Genomic DNA, 13,527 nt, shown 5'->3' with positions numbered 1-13,527 from the left:
TTAAAGAAAAGGTACTCAAGAAGATACATAGTTGAAAATGATGCTTATTATCTAATGGCGGTAAGCAGGTTTTACATTGGCTAGTGAGAAAAGTGGTCTCCATCTACACGTTATCTTGTTTTAGGCTTTTGGATAGTTTACTTACTGAAATTCATGAAATCTTAAGGGATTCAAAGAACTACAGACTCAAAATTTGCCACTTCTAGGTAAACAGTTTTAAAGATTAGCAACTCAAGCTAATTTTCTTTTAGTTAAAATAGTAAAAAAAAAATTACAGATACAGTTCAATTCTAAAAACAGAAGTTAGTACTTTGCCATCATGAGAATGGACGTGTATTCTAAAGGGTAGGAGTATTGTAGAGACAGGCCTTAACTAGAGTGTTGGTTTTAGTGATTCCAACAGGGCCTCTTCTCTACCCGTTTAGGATTCTTCCTTTTTGTGGTCCAACCTTCAGATGCTAACTGAATTCTTTGGGTACGGGACCTATAGATGAAATTATTTCACTAGACATTACTCAAAGAATTATCTCAATTACACCAATTACACCAGGAGCAGATGAGCACAAGTTGCAGTGGATTCTTAACAAATTATAAGTATATGATGTCTCATATATGTATAGAGTTGCCTACTCTAATCATACAACAACAACCTGTCTGGAGTTTTCTGTATAAAATTGTCATCCCTCACAAAATTCTCATTTTTTATTAGAAATTCCTTCATAGTATACTGCTAGTAATACAATTTGTCAACCAGAGATTCAATAATATTTCTCTGTCTGGTCTAATCTGTCATTCAGAATCAGAAGATGTTCTTTGTTGCCTTTTCATAGCTCAATCGAAACCGCAACTGCGAATCTTTCTTCAACTGGTGGAAGGATGTTGTAATTTGACCAAGTCACCGAATTGTTAGCTCAAATATAACTAGATATATTTGATCCTAGCTTAGAGTATTTGGAAGGAACAATGTCGAAGGGTCTTCAAACAGTAGAGTTGTTGGTATGAAGAAGTGGTAGAGGAAGTCGGGAAGTTCAACCAAGAGATATTTTACCTACTATTTTCGCAACCTAGTTTCAGTTTCAGGGGTGAGTACGGGTCGGTTTGGTTCGGATTTATGGTAAAATTAGAACCGAATTGATCAAAATTTAATTGGTTCGATTTGGTTTAAATTTGTATTTTTTTATACATGTACTCAAACCAAACCAAACTGATTAATAATGGATTGGTTCGGATAATTGGGTACCCAATGACTTTGAAATTCATAAAAAAGACTAAATAATTCAACAAGTACAATAAACATGTAACATCAATAGAAATAATCCAAACATGTTAACACCAAATACATTAAAAACTAAAGTCATTCAAATTTAAAAATAGTGAATAATCTTTGTCTAATGGAAAAGTCATATATATATATATATATATATATATATATATATATATATATATATATATTTTTATTTAATTAATATATGATCGGATTTGCAGGTTGTTTCGGATTCTATATCTCTAGAACTGATACCCGAATCAATCACTAACAAAGGTCATCGGTTTAGTTCGAATTAGACCCGATTATCCGTTAATTTCAAAACCAATTTAATTAGTTCGATTCAAATTCGAACGGATAATCGGGTACCCGCTATCCGTACTCACCCTTAATTTCAGTGTTACTCTTTCTTAAATTTCTTTTTTATTTATCTTCGCACAATCGCACCCCTGTATTTTGTGAAGTTTGGGAGTCTCTCACATTTTTCTTTTGTTTTTTTTTCTGAATTTTGGATATTATATTTTCTATTAAAATAAAATATTCTCATTGTTTCTGGTTTAAAAAAAAATATAAACTTTAAGAGAATAATAATAGAGGTTAAGGATGATGAAAAAATATTTGAATATTATAATAAAATTATTATTATATAATTAAAATCTAAACATAATAAAAATGATATTTACATAATATATAAAAAGAAATGTTAAGTGAATGTGATCAATATTTTTTTTACTCCTAAACCTTTTTATATAAAAGTTTAATGTTTAAAAAGAAAGATATCCCTTGCAATGAAATCAATTTAAAATCTAAACATAATAAAATTGATATTAACATAAAATATAAAGACAAATGTTAAGTGAACGTGACCAATATTTTTTTTTATATTTATCTTATATATTTAAACTAATATGAATCAACTTATTCTTTTGATTCCTAATTTTTTTTTATAAAAGTTTAATATTTAAAAAGAAAGATATTCCTTGTAATGAAGTGAGTACTATATGATATGATGATATGATTGGAGGAAATGGGTCAATGTTAGGGGAGCTACAAGTAGTTCATCATGCACTAATAAGCTATTTAATTTACAAGTGATGAAGGCTTAGCTACCTTATCTCTTTGGATATATACAATAATTTAATCAAATTGTGTAACAGATGTGTTATCATTATTATGTCATCCTATCCAATGAAACTGTTGCTGCTTATAAAGGCAACTTCTAAATACAAAGCATGACAAAAAGGGGAGAAGAAGATGATCAGTTTCTTACATCTATATAATAATGAAAATTGATTGTATAAATAATTATTTAAAATAATGGATATAATTATATATAAATTAATTATTAATTGTAATATTTAGATAATCATTTTGAATCTTGAGAGAGAGAGAGAGAGAGAGAGAGAGAGAGAGAGAGAGAGAGAGAGAGAGAGAGAGAGAGAGAGAGAGAGAGAGAGAGAGAGGTGTCAACTGCTAGGCACTAGATAGTTGCTATTTATTTATTATATGCTTCATATATATGTTTTTTTTTTCTTCTTTCATTCTTATAAGAGTTGTGTTATTGAAGGCTTAACTTTTCCAAATCCTAGTAAAATACGCACAAAATAATGTTATGCATTTTTTCATTCCAACTTCCTAATTTTGATTTAACATTTTGCAGAGATCAGTTTTGTAATTAACAAGAAAATTATTTCGAACGGTCTTATAAACAAATGTCAATAATATAATATTGTTTTTGACATTAATAATAAGTACTTATTAGTTCATAATCAATAACTAAACAATAATAAAGAGAAAATCACATCTCCTCTTCTACAAAAAATTTAAATGAATTCTCTTCTATTATTTATGAAATGTCACTGCGAAAAGGCGTTAATTTGTAACAGTTATTTCTTAATTTGTAGCGGTTTTAAATTATCACAAAATGTATTACTGCAACTTGGCTGCGGTGGTGTTTAGAAAACTGCAATTACCTGGGAAAATATTGTGGGATTTTTGCCAGTGCAATTTGTGGCAGTATTTTCGACTTTGTGGCGATTTTTTGCCTCTAGAAGTTGGAGAGGCTTGTTCCTCCCAATGATTCGACGTTGAATCCATACTGGTCCCGTCCTGGTTGAAGCTGATTACTTTCCCTTCTAGTGGATCCATCCCATAGTTAACCATGGTAAAGAATAGGTTATAGTATGTAGTTTGTGTCTGATGTTTAAGTGTGTCGTGTATAATGCTAATGCATATGGTTAGATGGATGGAAACAAGTGTTTAGGAAAAGAGGTACATGTGTATAGGTTGTCTCTGATGAAGATTGAATGAACATTGTACTTTTTAATGAGTTGACTACAGCAAACATCATTTTTCACCAATTTAACCGACTCAAGTCTTTTTCTTCTTTTCATAAACTAGACCAGAAAATTAGGAATTAAGATCAGGGATAAGTTTTATTGATTTGGATTTTTCAATGAGTTTGTTAAATCCAAATTCTTAATCTTGTATTTTGGTTTTGAGTTTCAATATCAATCATTAATTTACAACAGAAGAAAATAGTTCCACTTTCTTCTTGTTATCCAAAATATATATACAGAGGGAAGGTGAATTATTCAACAAATAATTGATTTGTATGTTAATGAAATTTTTTTTTTAATTATGCTTGATTTAAGCATTTTGATTTTGGCTCCATTGATTGGCCTATGAGTTTAGTCCAAATAGCTATGATTCAGACACTTAGTTATATTGTTTGAGATGTACAAATAATTTTTGGACTTACTACACTAACACATAGATTAAACACAAATTGAACTTTTAATCCAATATAATGTTTGTCATCATATTTTATTTTATTATTTACTAAACTCAACATAATTTTCATTTTCTAAGGAGAGACTCTTTTTGGAGTAAAATTTGCTTATCAAAATAACACTCTTAAAGAGTTTAGGATAAAATATTGTTGTTTCTTCTTTCTTCCTCTAAATATTTATTGAATAAAATAAATCAATTTGTATCCACTTACATACGAGAATCAACATGAATGATCATGAGATAAGCAAATTGTCAAATTAAATAAAAGAACAAAAAACTAAAAAGACTTCACACATTGTCAAATTGATAAAATATTTGAGAATTTACAATTCATATGATATTTTCTAGAAAATCCTAGAGGATTAAAAAATATTACAACTTGTTTACAACATGTAAAAGTATTTGGAATGTAATAGTCAAATATAAGTTATAAAATTTGATTACATGCTAAAAATAAGTCAAAAGTAGTCAATAGTAATAGCTAGATATATATTATACTCATGAGTCATCAAGCTTATCAAAGATAACTAGTTTAGTAAGTTGAACTTTCTGCAAGTTTAATTTCATCACCTCCATTTCAATTCATGCTTAATTGTTCATAGCTAATAATGGCATTTCTTAGCAATTAACTATGTGCTTTAATCATCTCTCCATATAAATGAAGATATATTGAGTTATTAAAAATTCTCTTCTACTTTGTGAGCGTGTGTTAGTAAGTTTGAGAACAAAAAATAATAGTGACATTTATATGAACGAGTGATCTTGGGACCAATAAATTGTGGATATTATACTTATAATATTGTTGCCTTAGAAATATAAGACTATGTATGTCTATCAAACTCGGCTAGCAATTGGCAAGGTTTGGAAAATCGAACTGGACCGACCGATTCAATTGGGTTAACTAAAAACCGGTAATATGGCCGGTCCGATCCCCAAAACCATCCTGCAAAATACCGATAAAAAAATTAGTCAAACCGACAAATTGGCCAAATTAGCCGAGTTTTTTAAAGTTTCGATCTTTTAATATCCACCAAAACGGCATCGTTTTGAAGCAAAAAAAAAAAAAGAAAACCCATTACTGATTACCACCCACATAGATGACCCAACCCATTTTCCAAGAGCTACTCACCACACCTCCTCAATTCTAATTTCCTCTTCTAGTCTTCCTCTAACGAGCTCCACCGTCCCTGCCACAATCAATGCCGGATCGAAGCTGATGTTAGCGGGCAGAAGGAACTCACCGTCGCAGATCGAAGTTGCTATCAGTGGCGTCGTCGTCTGGTTATTTGAACTTTGAAGCTTCTGTCGTCGGCATCGTCTGGTCATTGAAAGCACGGTTTGAAGATTCTATCAACGTCGTTGTTGGGCATCTGTTTTGCCGCTGTGAACTCTAGGCCTTCTCTGCTATCTGCCACTGTGAGTTCTTGTGATTTTTAATTTTTATTTTTATTTTGTTAATCAACTATATGAATTGCTGGTTGCTGTAGTAAGGAATTTAGTCTACTGATTCAAATTCAGTTAATTTTTTTGTTAAATATAAGAATTAATACAGAGTTCTTTTGCTTTTCAATTTTTTATTTTGTTAATTATATGAATTAATCATTTTGTAATTCTGAATTTTACTTTATATAATTTTGATATAAGTTCAATTTTAAATTTTGGATTTTGAATTCTATATATACTTTTGATATAATTTTGGATTCTGAATTTTGAATGCCAAATAGAATTTTGATATAATTTTAAATTTTGGACAGAATTGCTATAATTTTAGATTCTGAATTGCTGTAATTCTAAATTTTGTTGTAATTGCTATAATGGTTGAGGTTTTATTTTGTTGCATGTAATTTGTATTCGTATATTGTATGTAATTTAGATGGAACAACTACAAAGTGATCAAGAATCATAAGATAATGCCGTCTAAAAAGTTATTTATGAACTTTTAATAATAAGTTATGGATAATTTATTGTGTAAAATTGTCAAATCTTAAATTTTATTAGTTTAAAAATTATTAAAATTTATATATTTAAAATTATATGTTGAATTTTTTTATAATTTTACTTTATATTTAATTAAATTGGTTCAACTACAGTTCGACTTCGATTGGATTCTATTGAATCAATCACTTGATCGGTTCAATGACCAGTCTAGTTCTCACAACCTTGATAATTGGTTAGCTCTCCATCTAGCACCCAATTAAGCCAATACCTTTGATAAGTGTTTTATCATGCTAATATTAAAGACTACAAATTCAAAGTTTCAAACAATTTGAATTATTGGAATGGTTATCTCACTCGTCTGTTAAATAAGATAAAGAATTATAATCATGTCTTATACATGCAGCAGTTCACTTACCAATGACAAATTCTTAAATAGAGTTTTGATCGCGATGGATTAGTTCATGACTTGTCAAGTTGTCGTGAAAAACCACAAAAAAACTAGATAATTAACAGCCAACTTGGGTTAGTCTAGTAGTTAACTCACTTGCCTGCCTAAATAAGTATTGAAAATTCAAATTCTATCTTATGTATGGAATAACCTGTTGATCAACGACAAACTTTTAATTGGCGATAAATTAATCTTTATTCTATTATATTGGGAAATACATAAAAAAATGACAAAAGAAGTTTCAAATATTCTATTTCGGTCCAAAAAAATTTCAAACGGATTTAATATTATCTCAACATTAAATTTGACACAAACAATTAGTATATTAAAAAATAAATAATGTTTGATTTCAATACGTAAGTAAAATCAATCTATTAACAATCAGCAAGTTAAAATTTTTTTATTTAATTTTGGATTGTTGATGATGATTAATTGATAGAATTTTAAAAAAATTTTTCCAAGAAAAGGATCATTAAGATATGTTATAAGAAAGTTTTTGTTATATTTCTTTAACATAAAGAAAAAGATATAACTTAACATATCGTTGTTAACAGTAGAACAATATTAAATTTATTTAAATTTCTTTAAAATAAAAACAAAATATTTAAAATATTAAAAATTAAATTAAAATTTTGTCAAATATTACAAACTAAAATAATACTTTACCTAAAAACATCAAACACATAAAAACCTATTAACTACTCTTTTATTTTAAGTGGAAGAATGGGTCGTTAATCATTATGTTTTGCTGTGAATTTTTTTTTTTTTACGAAAAAAAAAAAAGCTGTGTACTCTGGTGGTGAAGTGTGTTGCTTTAGCACCTCTTGAAGTTGATTTTAAAAAATTTTAATTAGTAATATTAATCTTTAAAAAATATAATGATAGGTCAAGTTTGTTATTTTATTAATTATAGCTGCGTTTAGGTAGTAATTTTGAGACACAACACATACATAAATACATAAAGATACATTAATATAAAGATATATAAATTTTATAATATATTTAATAATAATGTACAAGATACACGTATATAAATTCAGATTAATTTTATCTTCTGTGTCTTATGTATTAGTAATTTCAAAAATAATTAAGGATAGAAAAATCAAATTTTGTATCTTATGTATTGTGTCTTTGTGTCTTATAGGGATAGTAATGAGTAGGATAAGATATGATTTGGAGCCAATATTAACCCTACCCGCGGGTTGAGATTTTTATATAAACTTGTTGGGAAAACTCAACACAGGTTTAAATCAAGAACCTGTCTAACAGCAGAAGCACTAAAAATAATTTTCTCACAACCTGTGCAATTGAATGGGCAACACCAAAGATACTCCAAGCAGCAAGATATAATAGCAGAAATTAAATAATCAGACACCAGAATTTTAACGTGGGAAAACCCCCAAAAAGAGGGACAAAAAACCCACGGGACCTAGTCCAGAAAAATCTTTCACTATCAGAATAATGGGTACACAAATAGTCTTCCTAGTGACACTAGGGCATCTCAACAATCAACAAAATACATCACCAAAACTGGTGGAATCAACATAAACCTTCCACAAAGTGGGTATCTCAAATCAGGCAAAAGAGAAAGCAATACAACAAATAAGTTATATCTTAATGTTCATCTCTACACCAGAAATAACATACTAAAATTTCATAAAAAATAGAGCAAGTTTACCAAGTCAATGTGATCAAGATAGCCATGCTCTTTTTCCCCAAATTTTTCTTCTCTCTCGCCGTCGAAAGCCCCTGCTTCGTTCTCCTTTTCTCTCAAAAGTGAGACACAATTCTCACTCTCTCTTCGTGGCTAAAGCCACTTTTGTTTCTTTATTTTATTTTTTTTGTTTTAAGTTGTGTGGGCCCCACTTGAAGTTGGGGACCCACCAACAAAACTCAACGTTACCCACTACCCTATTCATTCTTAACCCGCGAATACCCGACCCTACTCGCAGGTTACAAAAAAAATATAATATTATTATATAATTTGATGATAATTTAAGTAGAATTGACTTTTATCTGAAAAAGAAATAGTAAATTATTAATTAATGATCTTATTTTAGTGGCTAAAGATTTTTTATATTTAGTGAGAGATTTTTGGTTCAACATCCAGTTAAAATATATTTTTATTTAAGTATATAACATATACATATATAGGGTGAGGGTTGGTCGGGTAGAGTTGATGCTCAACCTGCACCATACCTGACCCGCACAAGAACCCTACCCACACCTATCCTACCGATGCAGATCGGATGGACAACCCTACCCGATCGGGTGGAGTCAAGTTGGATACCTGCAGGTAAGATATATGTTGCCATTCCTACTGTCTCAATTTTAAGAAAGAATATTAAATAGATGTATTTTGTATGTATCTGTATATAACCGTATCCATCTAACAAACAAACGATAGACGTGTATTATTGTATCTGACAATTAATATTCATGTCTCAATAAATAAACATAACCTATATGATGACATATCATGTTAAGTATCACGTGACAAATTAATATATTATGTTTCACAAAATGAATGATTTATATGTTATTTTATAATAAGATACAATCAATTATTGTGTGACATATGTAACACCCTACCACATAGAACTTTACACCTAGGATGTAAAATAGAGGTGGCGAGGCGCTACTACCTCTAAATATAAAATATATACATATAATAGCAGAAAGAATATAATAAATTAGGAGCCTTGAAAAATAGGAGAAACGAAATCGCGGAAATAACAACGCAACGCTTAGGAACGTGATTACTTGCGTGCGAAGGAACCGAAAGTCAACGAACCATAGTTGTAAAAACCGGACCGGACTGACCGGTTCGACCGGAAAACTGGTGAACCAGACCCTATACCGGTCCGGTCCAGTATTTGAACCGCACAAGGAATTGACCCGATCAAACTCGGTGTGAACCGGTGAGGTGGTCTGACCGAACCGTTTGGGAGAAAATATTTCCAAAATGCTTAAGGTAGGGTTCGAACCCCTGCCCTCAAGGAAACCAAAAAACTCCACAACCACCAAACCACTATGTTTTCTATTAAATTTTATGCAAATTATAATACATATAGATATCTTTCATCAAATAGTTTACTTTTATTTAATTTATTTTAATTTTAATTATAAACTCACTCATTCTTAAATTAATTATATTTTTGTTTAACAATAATTATAAACTCACTTATTTTTTTATAATTATATAATATCTATTAATATTATTTTTTAATAAATATTTGTAGTATATAATAGTATAAAAGATATAAAATAATTAATAAATTATTAAAATTTAAAAATAATAGTTATTTTAATATAAAAACAAAATAAAAATATTGATGATAGAGTAAAAATAATAAAATATTTATTGTTCATATTCCATATTGTTTTAAAATAACTTGATATTTTAAAATATTAGTAAAAATATGTATTTTAAATTTTAATTTTAAACTTTTAACTATTTTTTATTTTTTTATTTACATAGGACCGAATCAACCGGTTCAACCAGTAACCCAACGGTTAAACCAGTGACCCAATAACCCAGTGACCTTACCGGTTTGATCACTGGTTCGGTTCTGATAACTATGCAACAAACTAATATAACAGAAACTAGGAGTAGAAAGCGAAAAAGATACATAATGACAAGCTCCTAACTCAGCTTGTGAAGTTAAAACTGGCCGGAGAATATTTACATACATATATACATATCCCAAAGCCCAAAATACATAAATAAAACCCTAACTCTCCATTAGCCTCTAAGAAGAACAAAATCACAAGTCAATTGGAGATAGTTAAGTATATGTATATACATAAGCTACATATCAAAATAATCCCAGAAACTACTCCGCTGCGGAAGTCCAAACGCCTAGCGAGGAGCCTCTCGACTTGCATCTGAAAAACACAACACAGTATGGGGTGAGAACCAGAGGTTCTTAGCATGGTAAAGGTGTCACGCACATAATATCTAAGGTCGTGGAAATGTCAGAGGCAATCCTAGAACGCCGACACCCAGATTATACAGCTTAAAGAACTAAACAGAAACCATAAACAGGTGGTCTTCTAGGGATTCTCAAACCTAACTAAACTTAACCTGTACACTAAATTTTTCCACCTTTCCTCCATTCCTCCATCTCCGTTGAGTTGCACAGACAAACAAGCAAAGCAAGGCAAACACAAGTAGTTCACAAGTAATACAAATAACGATTATAACAAGTAGTAGTTTATAATCACGTAGGCAATCCCAATTAGTTCACAAGCAAGCAATTCAGACATTATGCACATGATATATGCCTGATCTATGGCTGATGATATCATCTGTCGGTTATATAGCCATCCTGACATGTCCTGGTAGCTAACCACGGACTGAAACACCCATGCAGAGCAACTGGGTTTGAGCTACAACCCCCTTACTACTACCCGCTTAATCCAGAGCCAGTGGAATAACTACTAATACGGCTACTACCCAGGTGGGTATTTAAAAGCTCAACCTGAAGTAAGCGGGACGAACCACCATCCTTGCTACTACCCAAACGTCACAATTACTGACCTGGAGCAAGCGGGACGAACCACCATCCTTGCTACTACCCAGGTATCTCAAACATACATTTATTCATTCCATCGCATTTCAACTATCAATCATCATATCATTCACAGTCATTTATACTCTTTTACAACCATACATCATTACTATGGCATCACATATACCTCATGTATCCACATTTTCTTATATGAATCATCACTTCCTAACCTTACTTCACCTCCAAGGTACCACCTCTTTCGTAGTTTCATCCCATGACTAGGATTACTACTAAGATCGAGAGTTAAAAGAGTAAAAATAGAAGTTTTAAAGGATTAAAATTGGGTTTAAAATACAAAATATGCATTTGCTGAAAAACAGGGCTATGCATACGCATGCAAGAGATATGCATACGCATAGATCCCTTTTTGGTCAGTATGCGTACGCAGGGCAGTATGCGTACGCATACACATGTTCGCGTATGCATACGTCCCAAACAGAATAGATCCTATGCGTATGAAGGGTGTTCACGTATGCATACAAGGCAGATTAGCCAAAAATAGCTAAGTCTGCAGAAATTTCAGTTTTGAGCTCTAAACTTCTGACGAGATTAATTTTTTCATTTTAAAACATTTTCCATCCGTTTTTCGAACAGCGTAAACCTCATGGACTCAATTTTCATATAAAATAATTTTGAATTATTTGGGGATCGAAAAACCAAGTTATAACTTACCGAAGTTCGTCTAAAAAAAATCAGTTTTTATACAAACCTCAAAACCTCCTTTTTCCATCAATTGACCTTTCATAACCAACCTATTATATGCAAATTCAGCTCCACACATACAATAACATAACAACATCACCCCACATTCATTCACCCCATATCAAACCCCAATTTCACAAAAACTAAACTGAATCCCACTTCCTTTACTCATATTCAACACAACCCTACACCCTTTAAAAAGGCCAAAACCTCCATACCTTATCTCACACAAATATACGTCAATATATACATAATCCCATACCAAATATTCATTACCTAAGTAACAAGATTCAATAACAAACCACCACAACCTCATATTCATTTTCATACATTAACAACTTCATTAATTTATCATTTAGGATTCCAACACCAATATCAACAACAAACCACAACCCAACCTTGTTCAAAATATAACAACAAAGTACTAAACAATTTACATACTCAAGCATTCATTCCTATCATACGGTCCTGTAGCCTAAGTTTTCACAGAACATTATATATTAAATACGAGAAACCTAAACCATACCTTAGCCGTTTTCCATGTATAACTCAAGACACCCCCACAAAACAAGCTTTCAAGCCTTCGTAACCACAATTCAGCTTCTCAAGCTTCTAATCAAGCCTCTGGTATATTCAATTCTTACTCCATCTCACATATATTCATACACCTAATACAATTGTCATATATACATACCCAATTTAATTTCCAACTCATTAAATCAAAGAATTAACTAGGGTTAATGATTCTTACCGTACCCAAGTACCAAATAAGTAAGAGTGAGTATTTTTCTCAACCTAATTGGGTCCTACAACAGAAAAAAAAAAACCAAAATCTCAACACTCACATACATAATTTTTGAAAATCAAGAGGAGTAGAGAAACTAGATTGAGAGAGAAGCTTACCAATGAAATTAATCCGACAGAATCATAGAGCTCGACACAGTGAACACGTGGCCACAAACGATGCGGCGATCAGAACTCGGATAAAAAAGTTATGGTGGAGAGAAGTTGGAACAAGGGTTTTGTCTTCCCTTTCTTCTCCACAATGTTTCCCAGCGACCAGCGTTAAATGAAGAGGAAGAAGAAGGATGGCAGGTGTTTTGATTAAGTGGCTAGGTGGAGTTGGGCCTTGAGCCCATTTTGGGTCTGGTTCGATTGGTTCGATCTGTTTGGCTTAATTTTGGGTCAAATTTTTTGAAATTAGTGTCAAAATTCTTATTTTAATTAGCTCTATCCTATTTTAATATAAAATTCACATTTCTAAATTATTTCATTAAATTTTAATTTATTAATTAATTATTTGCTAATTTAACGGGTTTACATTATAAATATTAAATTATTATGTTATTATTGTAACGTGTTATTTAATATGATACATTATTTTTAATTAATAAAAGAATTGATTTAATTTATGATTATATTTTTTTAAAGAAAATTATTTCGATAAAGACATTTAAAATATTTTTTAATATATTTTTTAATAATTAAAATTTAACATATATAATTAATTAAATAGTATTATTTTTGTCAAAATTAGGCTAAACAAATTAATTTGACCAAAAAATAGTGAATCAAATTTTGAATCGGTCTAAATTAATATTGTTTTTTATAAAATATGGTATTTTAGTTATTTTTTATAATATAGATATTATAGTCATTTTTTATAAAAAAATATTAATTTAGACCGGTTTAAAATTTAATTTATTAATTTTTTGGCTAAATTGATTTGTCCGATCTAATTTTAATAAAAATAACTCAGTTTAATTGATTATGTGTGTTAAATTTTAATTTTTAAAAAACATCTTTAA

At 30.3% G+C, this 13,527-nt stretch overlaps 1 long non-coding RNA gene across 1 annotated transcript; it reads right to left on the bottom strand.

Annotated features, from left to right (window-relative positions):
• Positions 1 to 10,040: 10,040 nt before the first annotated feature.
• On the bottom strand, positions 10,041 to 12,812 carry LOC112707769 (uncharacterized). The gene is made up of 4 exons (XR_003156134.2): positions 12,623 to 12,812; positions 12,471 to 12,525; positions 12,246 to 12,387; positions 10,041 to 10,331 (listed from the first exon to the last, which is right to left on the bottom strand). It is a non-coding gene; the product is annotated as an uncharacterized lncRNA (long non-coding RNA).
• Positions 12,813 to 13,527: the final 715 nt, after the last annotated feature.

Source organism: Arachis hypogaea, chromosome 8, assembly GCF_003086295.3.
Source record: "Arachis hypogaea cultivar Tifrunner chromosome 8, arahy.Tifrunner.gnm2.J5K5, whole genome shotgun sequence".
Lineage (NCBI taxonomy): Eukaryota > Viridiplantae > Streptophyta > Magnoliopsida > Fabales > Fabaceae > Arachis > Arachis hypogaea.
The sequence above is the reverse complement of the archived record's forward strand: the minus strand, read 5'-3'. Positions and strand labels throughout refer to the sequence as shown.